The 11,955-nt window shown below is 38.7% G+C and overlaps 1 long non-coding RNA gene across 1 annotated transcript; it reads left to right on the forward strand.

Moving 5' to 3' along the window:
- Positions 1 to 4,173: 4,173 nt before the first annotated feature.
- On the forward strand, positions 4,174 to 5,731 carry LOC141627256 (uncharacterized). Its single transcript, XR_012536818.1, has 3 exons — positions 4,174 to 4,260; positions 4,562 to 4,638; positions 5,675 to 5,731. It is a non-coding gene; the product is annotated as an uncharacterized LOC141627256 (long non-coding RNA).
- The last annotated feature ends 6,224 nt before the right edge of the window (positions 5,732 to 11,955 follow it).

Raw genomic sequence — 11,955 nt, forward strand, 5'->3', positions numbered from 1 at the left:
AAGTCATCGCGACCCTCTCAAGAAATCAAATTTACATCGCGCGTAGAGCAATTAAATTTGTCTACACGCGATACCCTCACGTGTACCCCGTACACGTACCCCTTACGACATATTAGAATCAGAGGATACATTAGAGATTGTACACGTACTTTTGATATTTATTAATAAAATATAATTGTTTCCTTGTTTTGTATTTCGATTATCGCAATACAAAATTTCTTTGTTACAAATTTTGGTGAACCCGACGTGAAAATCTCTACCTCTCATCTCTACTCTGCTTTGTTTTATTCAAGTCTACCAAAATAAGAAGATGTCTACCAAGCAAAGCACCTCCTCCAGTCCATCCAAAAGACCTACGCAGATATCCCGCAGGGTACCCCCATGGTCGCTACCTCCCCTCGCTACGCAGATCGGTTTAGCATCTCCACAAGAAGAATGGCGAAGAAGGCTGCTGTCAATGTTGCCGCCCGCCACGCTCCGCACACGTCCCAACTAGGCCGCGCAAGTTCTCTGTCGCCTCCATAGCTGCTGCCGCTACAGCACTCTTGGCTGCCTCATCTCCTTCACGCGAGGAGGGTAGAAGTGTTAAGGCTGACAAAAAGGCTTCCCCCTGCAAATCCAAGGCGTCGCCAAAGAAGAAAGAAACATCAACTCCTAGCGTCGCCGGTCATGGTGATAAGTGGTGATACTCTTGAGGATCGAATGCAGAAAATGAATGAACTCCTTGAGAAGATGATGAAGGAGAATGAAGAAAAGAACAAAAAAATTGATGAGCTCCAAAAAGAGGTGGTGGCACTCCGTGACAGGAAGGCCGAGAGCGAGCATGGTGACACCGATAGGGATGTTGATAGCGATAGAGAAGTTGGCGAAGATAGGGAAAAGCCAAAGAATGAGATCAAGCAACTTCACCAAGAGAAGTCTGCAGGAGTTAATAGCCAAGACGATCAAGTGTCAGTTGGATGATAGCTCGACAAGTAGTGGACGCTACATCAAGCCTTACACTAAGAGGATTGATAGTCTGCGCATGCCATCCGGCTATCGGCCTCCAAAATTTCAACAATTCGACGGGAAGGGGAACCCAAAGCAACACATCGCCCACTTCGTCGAGACATGCAACAATCTTTGAACAGAAGGTGATCGTTTGGTGAAGCGATTCGTTCGTTCGCTCAAAGGGATCGCGTTCGACCGGTACACGATCTAGACTCGAGTCAATTGACACTGGGGTCACATGGAAGATGAATTCCTCAACAGATTCTACAAAGACCACCAGACGTGTCGTCGATGAGCGAATTGACAAAGACAACTCAATGGCAAGATGAGCCTGTCGATTACATCAACAATGGCGTGCGCGAGTCCGAAATGCAAGGATCGCTTAAGTGAAGCGTCGCGATTGAAATGTGCGTCAACGGGATAAAATGGGACATTCTTTACATCCTGAAAGGGATCATGCCAAAGAGCTTCCAAGACCTGGCTACCCGCGCCCATGACATGGAGATCACAATCAAAGAACATGGTAGTGCTCGACCAAGTTCTTCTAAGGTGCCAAGTGAAAAGAAGGAGTTCAAGAAAACTGATAAGAACTCCAAATCGTCGACAAAGGAAACAATGGTCGTCGAAACCAAAGAAAGATGCACTGTCAAAAATCTCGTCAAAGCCTAAGTATGAAAAGAAGAAAGAGTCATTCTCTTACAACTACCAACGAGACAAGCCTACATTGAAGGAGTTGCAGGCTAAGAAATACCCATTCCCAGATTCTGACTTGTCTGGAATGCTCGATGACCTCTTAGAGAAGAAGGTTATACAATTGCCAGAGTCGAAGCGCCCGAGCAAGCAAACAAGACAAACGATCCCAATTATCATCGTTATCATAGGCTGGTGAGTCATCCTATTGAAAAGTGTATAACACTCAAGGAGAAGATCATGCCGCTCTCCAAGGAAGGGAAGATCATTCTTGACTTGGAGGACACAAAGAACCACAAATCAAACTACCGTAGTCCTGGAGCAACTTGACGAGCCAATTATACGGCAAGGACAATGTGTGTATATGTTGCGATTCGGAAGTTTTGAGCCCGTGGCATTACTGCATCCAAGGGTCATTGCCGTCGCTACCTCCAATGTCATTGGAAGAAAAACTACCTCCTCAGAATAAGAATGAGGAAAAGAAGCATGAAGATGACGATGAAGGTTGGACTTTGGTTACGCGCAAGAAGTCAAAGAAACAAACGAGACAGATAGCGCAACCTGTTCATCGTCGAAGAAAACAATCAAAAAGGACGAAATCTCGCAAGACGAAGGGAAAGAGAAAGTCCAAAACAGCGGTCAAACCACATGTCTTGCCTATCGATATACTTGAGCAAGAACCACCGAGTCCCGTCACCTTAAAAGAATTTTTCCCACAAGACTTCTTAAACAAGGTTACCGTGTGCACCGTCTCAGCTACGGAAGGTGGTGATGATAAAAAGAATATAGAGGAAGGAGGCCCAGATGATACGGTATTGCCTCAACAGTTGCGTTCTGAAAAGGAGAACGAAATAGTGGCTGCTCTTCACGCCCTTCCTACAAGCATGGTGTTAACCATAAAAAAATTAAAGAGGAACAAATAATATGGAAAACAAGATTTTATTTTATTATCGAAAGATTGAGGGTTACAACTTTCGGAAATCTCTTGATTCCATCTCTAAGGGCTAGGGTTTGATAGTTTCTACGAGGGTCTTATCGACTTATTCCCGTAGGGAGATATGGGGTCGTTTTGTGATTTATTTCATCTTACCTACAATTTGGTAGTAGGAAGATGGGGTCATTTGACTTAATCCATCTACTCTCCTCTAAACCCTAAAGATGGAGTTGTATTTATAGTAGAGTGGCTTGGAGGGCAAGACGACATATTTTAGAATATTCTAAGATATTATCACATTATTTTCTGATAATTATCTCTAAATACTAAAGATATTATAAAATAAATAGATACCAAAATATAAAATTTCGGTATCTACAAATGCCCCCTCGAGACTGGTTGTAGAGACTTTGATGTCGGTTGCAACTTGGTCTTGAATCTGCTACTGAATTTGACCCTTGAGAATGGAGATGAAGAGCGAAAATCGTCCCACCGAGCGTGCCAATTTGTTAACCATAAAAAAATTAAAGAGGAACAAATAATATGGAAAACAAGATTTTATTTTATTATCGAAAGATTGAGGGTTACAACTTTCGGAAATCTCTTGATTCCATCTCTAAGGGCTAGGGTTTGATAGTTTCTACGAGGGTCTTATCGACTTATTCCCGTAGGGAGATATGGGGTCGTTTTGTGATTTATTTCATCTTACCTACAATTTGGTAGTAGGAAGATGGGGTCATTTGACTTAATCCATCTACTCTCCTCTAAACCCTAAAGATGGAGTTGTATTTATAGTAGAGTGGCTTGGAGGGCAAGACGACATATTTTAGAATATTCTAAGATATTATCACATTATTTTCTGATAATTATCTCTAAATACTAAAGATATTATAAAATAAATAGATACCAAAATATAAAATTTCGGTATCTACAGTAACTAAAGAGTATTTGTAATGCCCGGTGCCAAAAATTAAAGAATGAAATCACAGCGCAGCTCAACAAAGCAGCTCCAGAATAGTGGGTGAATCTCATGAACAAACACTCTCTAGCAGTATCCACACGTAGGAATCAAGAACAAAGTTATAATTAGTCTCTATAATAAGGAACACTTGATTCGTATGACCTTGTAGATCCACTTAACATTACTTGGTCCTTACAAAAAGGTACTGAAGTTATAATTAGTTTTTTTTTTTTGTAATAAAACATTATACCTGTGTCATATTAAGCAGGGTTACCGAACATGAGATAATTTCCAACAATCATCTCGAAACATCATACACAATAGTATATCGTTTTAAATTGATCTCGGCAATTCCCTCATGACTATGGCTGAGTAAGCATTATCTGCTGTAAATTTTCCCTTCTCAGATTTTTTTTCTTCATAGTTTAGGGGTTATTTGTTCTCCTTCCAATTCATTATATCTCATTCTCCCATCAATACTTAGAATATTTTCTCTATATTGATGATCTTCCAGGCACTGAAAAGGTCCGGATCTTGCTTTTGACTAGTAACTAGAAATCTTCCTGTTCTGTGGTCACCATGAATGTCACGATATGTTTTCCTGATTTTGTGCAGAAAAAGGCTGAAGCAGTAACCCGACCTATATTGAATGCTCTTGGTGATGACTACTCTATTTGTTGTCAAGGTATGGCGTTTTTTGTATTTTAATTGCACGTGTAGTAGTTAATTGGATATTTGATCATGTCTTTGTCATACAACTTTATGGATATGGGTTTGGATTATGCGCTGTATATTACATACGAGTACTATCTTTTCTTTTAGCTCAAGTATTTAAAGAGTCTGTTGTTGACTTCATAGAACCTTTTCTCGAAAATATCCCATAGACTCTTGCAACAGTAACTTTCTACTATAATTTTTCACTTCATTTGATGAAACATCTGTTTCGTCTTAACAAGAACTAATATATTATGTTTTTCTTATTGTAGGCACTGCTTTCTTTCCGTTGCAAAGTTGTATGAATCATTCATGTTGTCCAAATGCAAAAGCATTCAAGAGAGATGAAGTATGTACAGTAAATCTCTTGTTTCTAGATTGGCTGGATTATATTCTTCCTGTAGTTTTGACATCGCTTTGACTCCTCTTTCCACGAATGAATATTGGAAACGTACACGGGAAATGTTCAACGTCATTGACGCTTATCTCAGTCTTATATCAAAGGGGTTCAGCCGAATATGATCGTGGGAAAAGTTGACAAAAAAAAAGTTTTACTTCTTAAGTTAGTTGATTTTCTCTGATAGTGAGGATGATTCCTTTCTTGTAGGTCTTAGAAGTTAGAAATGCAAAGCATGGTACTCCCTCCCATTCTTTGGATTCATACTATTTTGCATTTTCATCTCAGTTACTGGATTCATATCATTTCTTGAAATGACAGTGTTACCTAACAGATGACCTAACATGATTTCTAAAATCATGATTTTCCTGAACTGGATCCAACCCGTTTTTTCATCACTTTAAACAGATTCGAAGCCGGTTTCAAAATTTCAGTTGCTTTTTCGACTTTCTACTTCCTTCATTATACCCTGATCTACCCTCTTCCACAACCATCCCAACAACTACAACCACCAGCCAACTCATTGACCCAAAATCTATCACCACCACAACGCTAACCACGACCACCTACCACCACCATTCCCAACGCTCTTCTTCTCTCTTCTCTCTTCTCCCACATCTTCGTTGCTCCCAAGCATCACAGCTTCCCTCTTTAGGTGGAAATCTGCCGTCATATTTGACCCTACTGCCATGAAATGTTATGTTTCCTACTTTGAATGGGAGGGAGTATTAAATATCAGTTTCACGCTTGATCACGGAATTTGATTTCTAATTTTTGCACCATAGATGCGATCAATGCTTAAAATGCAGTCAGAATGACCTTAATCCTTACAAAGCAGGCTTTGTTGCGGTTTAGATTTATTATCATGCATAGAAGTGAAGAAGATCCCGGTTTTCGACAAATGTCTACCTAAATTTGTGTTGAATCCTTGATTGTTCGAAAATTTAAATCACCTCATTCTAACTCATTTTTTCTGTTTTGTATGAAGGACAAGGATGGGCAGGCAACAATCGTGGCAGTGCGTGTGACATTCAAAGGGGAGAGGAGGTAATATAACAGTCTAGCAATATTAAGGACATAATTTACCTATTTAATTTAGTGAACCATTTTCACGGAAATATTTCAGACGAGAGCATCTAAATGTAAAGATGTGTTTGTATCAGATCATTTTTAATTGACTGTCTCGTATATCAATGAGGAATTGTCATACGAAGAAAGGCAGAGATCACTGGCTGATTATGGCTTTAGATGCAAATGTTCCAAATGTTCAGAGGAAGAGTCTTAACGAGTTTGGCTGTTCCATTAAACTACTTTTCTGAGAACCACTCCGAGTATTAAGCAGTTCCAAGACTACATTGTACATCCAAGTTTATTTTAGTCTTTTTTTCAAATATTTTTGCAAAAAAAAAAAGGTAACGTAATTCAATTTTCAATCTAATCCTCATTTTCTCTCTGTCTGTTTCCATATTTTTCTAACTTTTCTTCATCTTCCTCCATCATCCAGTTAATGAATCATCTTCTCCCTTAAATTATTATAATTAATTGATTATGCGGAACTGAGCATCATCTTGAAAGAATTTTTTTAACCAAAATTTATAATGCATGAAAATAGTTGAAGTTCGTATTATTTTTACATTAGCTCGTATTCTTATCTGAATATCTCGTATTTTTATGTGCTCGTATTTTAAAGCTCATGATCATTTTAAGCTCGTATTCTTTTTACATTAGCTCGTATTCTCATCTTAATAGCTCGTAATCTTATGTGCTCGTATTTTTAAGCTCGTGTTCTTTTTACTTTAGCTCGTATTCTTATCTTAATAGCTCGTATGCTTATGTGCTCGTCTTTTTAAGTTCGTGATCCTTTTAAGCTCGTATTCTTTTTACATTAGCTCATATTCTTATCTTAATAGCTCATATTCTTAGGTGCTCGTATTTTTTAGTTCGTATTCTTTTAATAATAGTTCGTATGATTGTTGTAGAAATTTACCTCAAAGTATTGTTAGATGCATTTTCCCTTCCTGATGATGATATAAATTGCTTCTCGTTCACGAAATATTGTTAGATGCGTTTTTCCTCGATGATGATGTAAATTGCTTCCCTTTCACCATTTTAGAATCAAAATTATGAAGAAAAGAGATTTGTCGACTGTCGTATAAGAGAAATTTAGAGAAGAGAAGGAAGAGGTGTTTGTCGACTGAAGAGAAATCAGAATTAGGGAAAAAGAAGATGCGTAGGATTTATTTTTATTTTTATTTGGCTTAGATAGATATATATAGTATATGAGTCTGTTGTACAATGCTACTGTACAACACGATGTAGGATCCTATTTGTGAGTATTAAGTCTTGACGAGTATGGTTGATACTTTTTGTTGTATATCACCAACGCGTAACCATAAATTGCAGTTAGGAGGGATAAAAAATTTATGCAAGGGCGAATTAGTAATTTATTATAGTAATTGGGAAAATATTATAAAATTTTGGTTTTTTTGTCAGAAACTACCTTTTATTTAGGGTCATTTGTGAATAACTACCTTTCATTTTATTTTTGGCTTTCAACTACCTTTCATTTCTTCATTTTGCGAAAGACTACCAAAAATCCACTTCCGGTGAAAAAAAGTCAACTTTCCGGTGTTGACTTCCTCTTTTCTCCTTTTTTCACACATATAACTTATATTTCTCCGTTTGTTCACCCAACAAAATCCGAAAAAGCTTCTCTCCATGCTCAACACCTTATCAAAAGTTTGTTCAAAGCAATACCAACGCATCAACCATCTCCATCTCCATCTCCATCTCCGTCGTCACCTTTACTACCACTTTCACATTCACCCTTACATTTCAACAACTTTATAGACTACTCATGATTCATCAATCTACTGTCCATCTAAGTCATATTAAAGTACCTTCTTTCTCTCTTTATGGTAAGATGATGGGTATAAAATAACTAATGAGATAGTAGCACACAAGTGATCCTAAGAATGAATCCATGTTTTTTTTTTCCGAATAGTTAACACTAGGAGTTAATTTTGCCAACAAGGTCATAATAGATCATTACTGTTGAAGAATTATTTACCATGTTAAGATTAATATCAATGATGATTTTGTTTCAGTGATTAGGACATTGCTTCGGGTAAGAGATATACAAATTGAGGTGATTAATGTTGAGTTTAATCAATCTTTATCATCGATTATTAGAGTTATGAAGTAAAGAGTTAGATTCAACATGAAATGGTAAGTCAATGCCAAAGTTGACTTTTTTTTGCCGGAAGTGGATTTTTGGTAGTCTTTCGCAAAATGAAGAAATGAAAGGTAGTTGAAAGCCAAAAATAAAATGAAAGGTAGTTGTTCATAAATGACCCTAAATAAAAGGTAGTTTCTGACAAAAAACCCTAAAATTTTACCTAAAATCTTTCAAAATTTTCATTTTTTAGTTGGACATTATTGCATCCTTTTTAACAATATATGTTGTGTTCCTCAAATTAAAACATCATATTCATCAAATTGAAACATTGTATTCATATTATTTGCAGTACCAATATTGTATTTCTTCTAGTGAAATCACGTTACTTTCTACTCACTCCGTCCCAGTGATATGTTTACATCTTTTTTTTCCCTCTCACAAAATAACGGCAGTGTAAACATATCACTGTCCAGAGGAGTAATGATTTTCGGTGTACAACAAAAAATTTCACGGAGTACAAGTACCTCATTGCCATCAACAGACTAATTTAACGACTCAATCTCAAATAGGTTCGCCAATGAGTTCAAATTATATGTCCAATAGTAAGTCTTACTTAAGATCGATACTATCCGTTTTAAGCTTAAGGCGGGTAAAATACTATCACCAAAATTTTTGGTATTTCCTAGACAATAAGTGGGGTGATGTGGTATGTATTTGGCTTAAGACGGTAGTGCTTATCTTAAATGAGAATTGTGTATGCCCAAATTTTATGTCTCATTTTGTGTTCCATTATTTTTATCTTGCGACATATCATATGTAATTTAAAACAGTGTTAGTAATTTATACTCCCTCCATTCAACTTGACGTTACACTTATGCTTTATGCACAAGTTTTAAGGAAAAATTAAACAAATAATAAAAGGACAAGTACTTTACAAAAAATCTGCTTTATTAGTGCAAAAACCGTTGGTATTAACAAAATCATTAGGGACTACAATTCCCACCAAAAATTACAAATTTTTAAAAACTTCACCAAACGGTGTGTTTAAGAGTTTCCCCCCAAAAATCATCAAGTCCACAAGTACACTTGTGGCCCAGTACAGTCCTTTATATAAGGATATTCTCCCCTAAATAATTACAGCTTCTTCAATCAGGCAACTAAAATTACAGAAATTCGGAAAATAAGCAAAAAAAAAAATTACAGACCTTCACCAAAAAATTACACAACCAAAAGCAATAAATTACACAATCTTCATTGAGTAATGGGAGCCAAGTGCATCTCTGAATCTAGCAGGCATGAAGTGGCCATATACTTGCTTCAAAAGTCAAAACAGGGCAAGCTCACCCGTGGTGAGGTTTGATATTAAGGATAAAACAATCTTAAACTGTAATACCCCGTATTTTATATTGCCTATCGAGTCGAGTAATTGTTTAGTCGTGTTGATATCGTAAGACCAAGTTACTCGTAAACTTGTTGAGACGGGCTTAACTGAACGATAGCTTACCCATGACCCATATCACGTTACCCATACCCATGACCCATTTACCTTCTAACTTGATTGTTTAACCTAAGTTTTTAACCTAATTTTACCCTAACCATACACACCCCTCATCTCACACGCCTCCCTCCTTCACCAACACCAAAACACCAGAATTCACGCATAGAGAGGGAGAGGGTGTGGCCGTGAGTGTTGACAGCAAAGCAAGGAAGGGCTAGGGACTTTTGTCGACGGCTGTGGGTGGCCGTGGTGGCTGTTGTGGTGGCGGCAAGGTAAGAAGTTAAACTCCCTTCTCTGTTTTTGTTTTATGTCGAGTTATTGGCAGTTGTTGTGTGTCTTAGGGAGGGGATAATGGTGGCTGGTGTCTGGGTATACGTAAAGGGTGGTTGGTGACGAGTGCTTTGGTGGCGGTTAGGGTGGTCGTAGGTGGTTGTAGGGGCAGAGAGAGGCGGTGTCGATAAGGGGGTAGGAAACAGGTTTATACACGGTTTTCAGGGGAGTTTAGACCAGTGGGTTTTGGGTGGCACCACCGTCGACTAGGGGGAGGTCGACGAGGTGGTGCTGTGTTGTCGGTGTTCATGGGTTGGCGGCGAAAAGAATGGTGGTGGTTTGGGCAGGGATTAGTTAATAGGAGCGGTGGTGGTGAGTGGAGAAAAGGGATGTTTGGTGTTGCGTGGTGGTGAACCAGGTGTTTTGGCGGCCGTGGTTCACCTCGGCCGGAGTCGACCCTACCGGAGGTGGTCTCGGTGGTGGGTTGAAGTGGGTGTTGGGGCTGGTGGTTGACACGGCCTCACGGTGGCCTGTGGTGGTGCGTGGGTGAGTGTGAAGGGGTACGGGCTGTTTTGGTTGTTTGAAACGGTTTTTATTGATTTAATCGTTATATTTCGTATCGGGTCGTATTCTAAATTAATTAATTAATTCCCGAGTGCATTAAAATAATTAGAGATGGACTTTGAGTCGGGACTGGTTAAAATGGAAAGTTACTATAAGGGGAAAGTTTCTATTTTGGGAGATTGCTATATTTAGTAGTTAGTAATTATAAATATTATAATGGTTTTAGGTGACGGACTCGTGAAGGATCGATAATCAAATTCATTGCCTTATTTCTGGACTGCTTAACTGCTTAGTTGGATTCGCTGGCACTTTGAGGTAGGGGAAACACACTTGACTCCTTACCGTATTATTGAATTGAGTTGACTTGTTTGTGTTTCATATGACCAAGCTGAGATCGTTGACTTGTTCGTGGTTGTGATTGATGTTATGTTTCATGTAATGAGGTGGGGTTGATCAATGTTAGTGTTGAGTATGTTATTCCAATCTTTTGATAGCTGGCATGATTTCATTCATTAATATACACATTGTGTTGCATTATTATTGTTGAGCATTTCATATGCATTGGAGTTGGAGGATGGTGTAGGAGTGACGATGTTGAGATACGATGTGGATTGTGATAAGGCCCAAAGCGGGTTCTGCAGACTTGCCCTGGTGTCCTCAACAAGAGCGGCGATCGGCTACGGTCGATATATATAGTCTACCGGGGATCGGTATGGTCAAGTTGTCCGGGTTATGAGATATGAGAAATGAGATATGAGATATGAGTTGAGATGAAGATGGAGGTGACGGAGGATCATGCATATCATATTTTGTTGTTCAATTGTTTTCCCTACTACAGCCTTCGGTGACCACCGTGTATTCGTGTACGCCTGTGATGATCCAATTATTGGGGAGCAGATTGACAGTATTTCGTAGACCGATAGAAGCTGGCCGGGAAGAGAGCTTGGATGACGGACTTAGTGCTTAGCCCACCTTAGTCTTATTAGTAGTTTTAACAGACTTCCTCTTTTGGGTCATATTTTGGAGGCTTTGTTTTATTCGATTTGTAATCTCACTATAAGAAATTAATAAAGTAATCTTGTGTTTCTTTCCTTTGATATCTACTTGCCTCGGGTTTGAGATGGTAACACCGTCATTTATCTGAGGAGTCCTAGTTCAGGCCCTTAAATAAATGGGGGTGTTACAAAGTGGTATCAGAGCGAACGATCCTCAGGCCTAAACCAATGAATCCAATGAACATAGGAAGAGTCTAAATAAAATGAACCCCGGGATAGAACTGTTAGGGGCACACTAAGGTAAGGTATGAGTTAGGGGCCCCCTCACACCGAACCAGCGCCCTCTCGATTTGACCCGAAACCCCGAGTGTATATGAGGGAAAGGGTAGCAAAGTGGCTTGAGGTAGAGCATGAAATTCTTACATCATTGTCTAAGTGTTAATCGATTGATACATTGATTATTGCATAACCGAGTGATGTATACCTTGCGACCCATATATTCTAACCATTCTGCATGACAACGCTACGGTAAGTATTTTGTATGAATGATGACGTGAGCATATGATGTTGTAGAAATGAGAGATAAAATTTTCGAGTTCAGGTTAATAATCAATGAAGTGTTGTGGTAGCCGTGAGTATGAAAATAATTGCGAGTCGATGATAGTGCCTAGTTGGATGTTGAATGATGTGTTGATTGTACTATTATGTCTAGTGATATGCGGTTATGTGACCCCGAAGCCATGCTAGTATAGTATCGTGATGGT

This window comes from Silene latifolia, chromosome Y (genome assembly GCF_048544455.1).
Source record: "Silene latifolia isolate original U9 population chromosome Y, ASM4854445v1, whole genome shotgun sequence".
Classification (NCBI taxonomy): Eukaryota; Viridiplantae; Streptophyta; class Magnoliopsida; order Caryophyllales; family Caryophyllaceae; genus Silene; species Silene latifolia.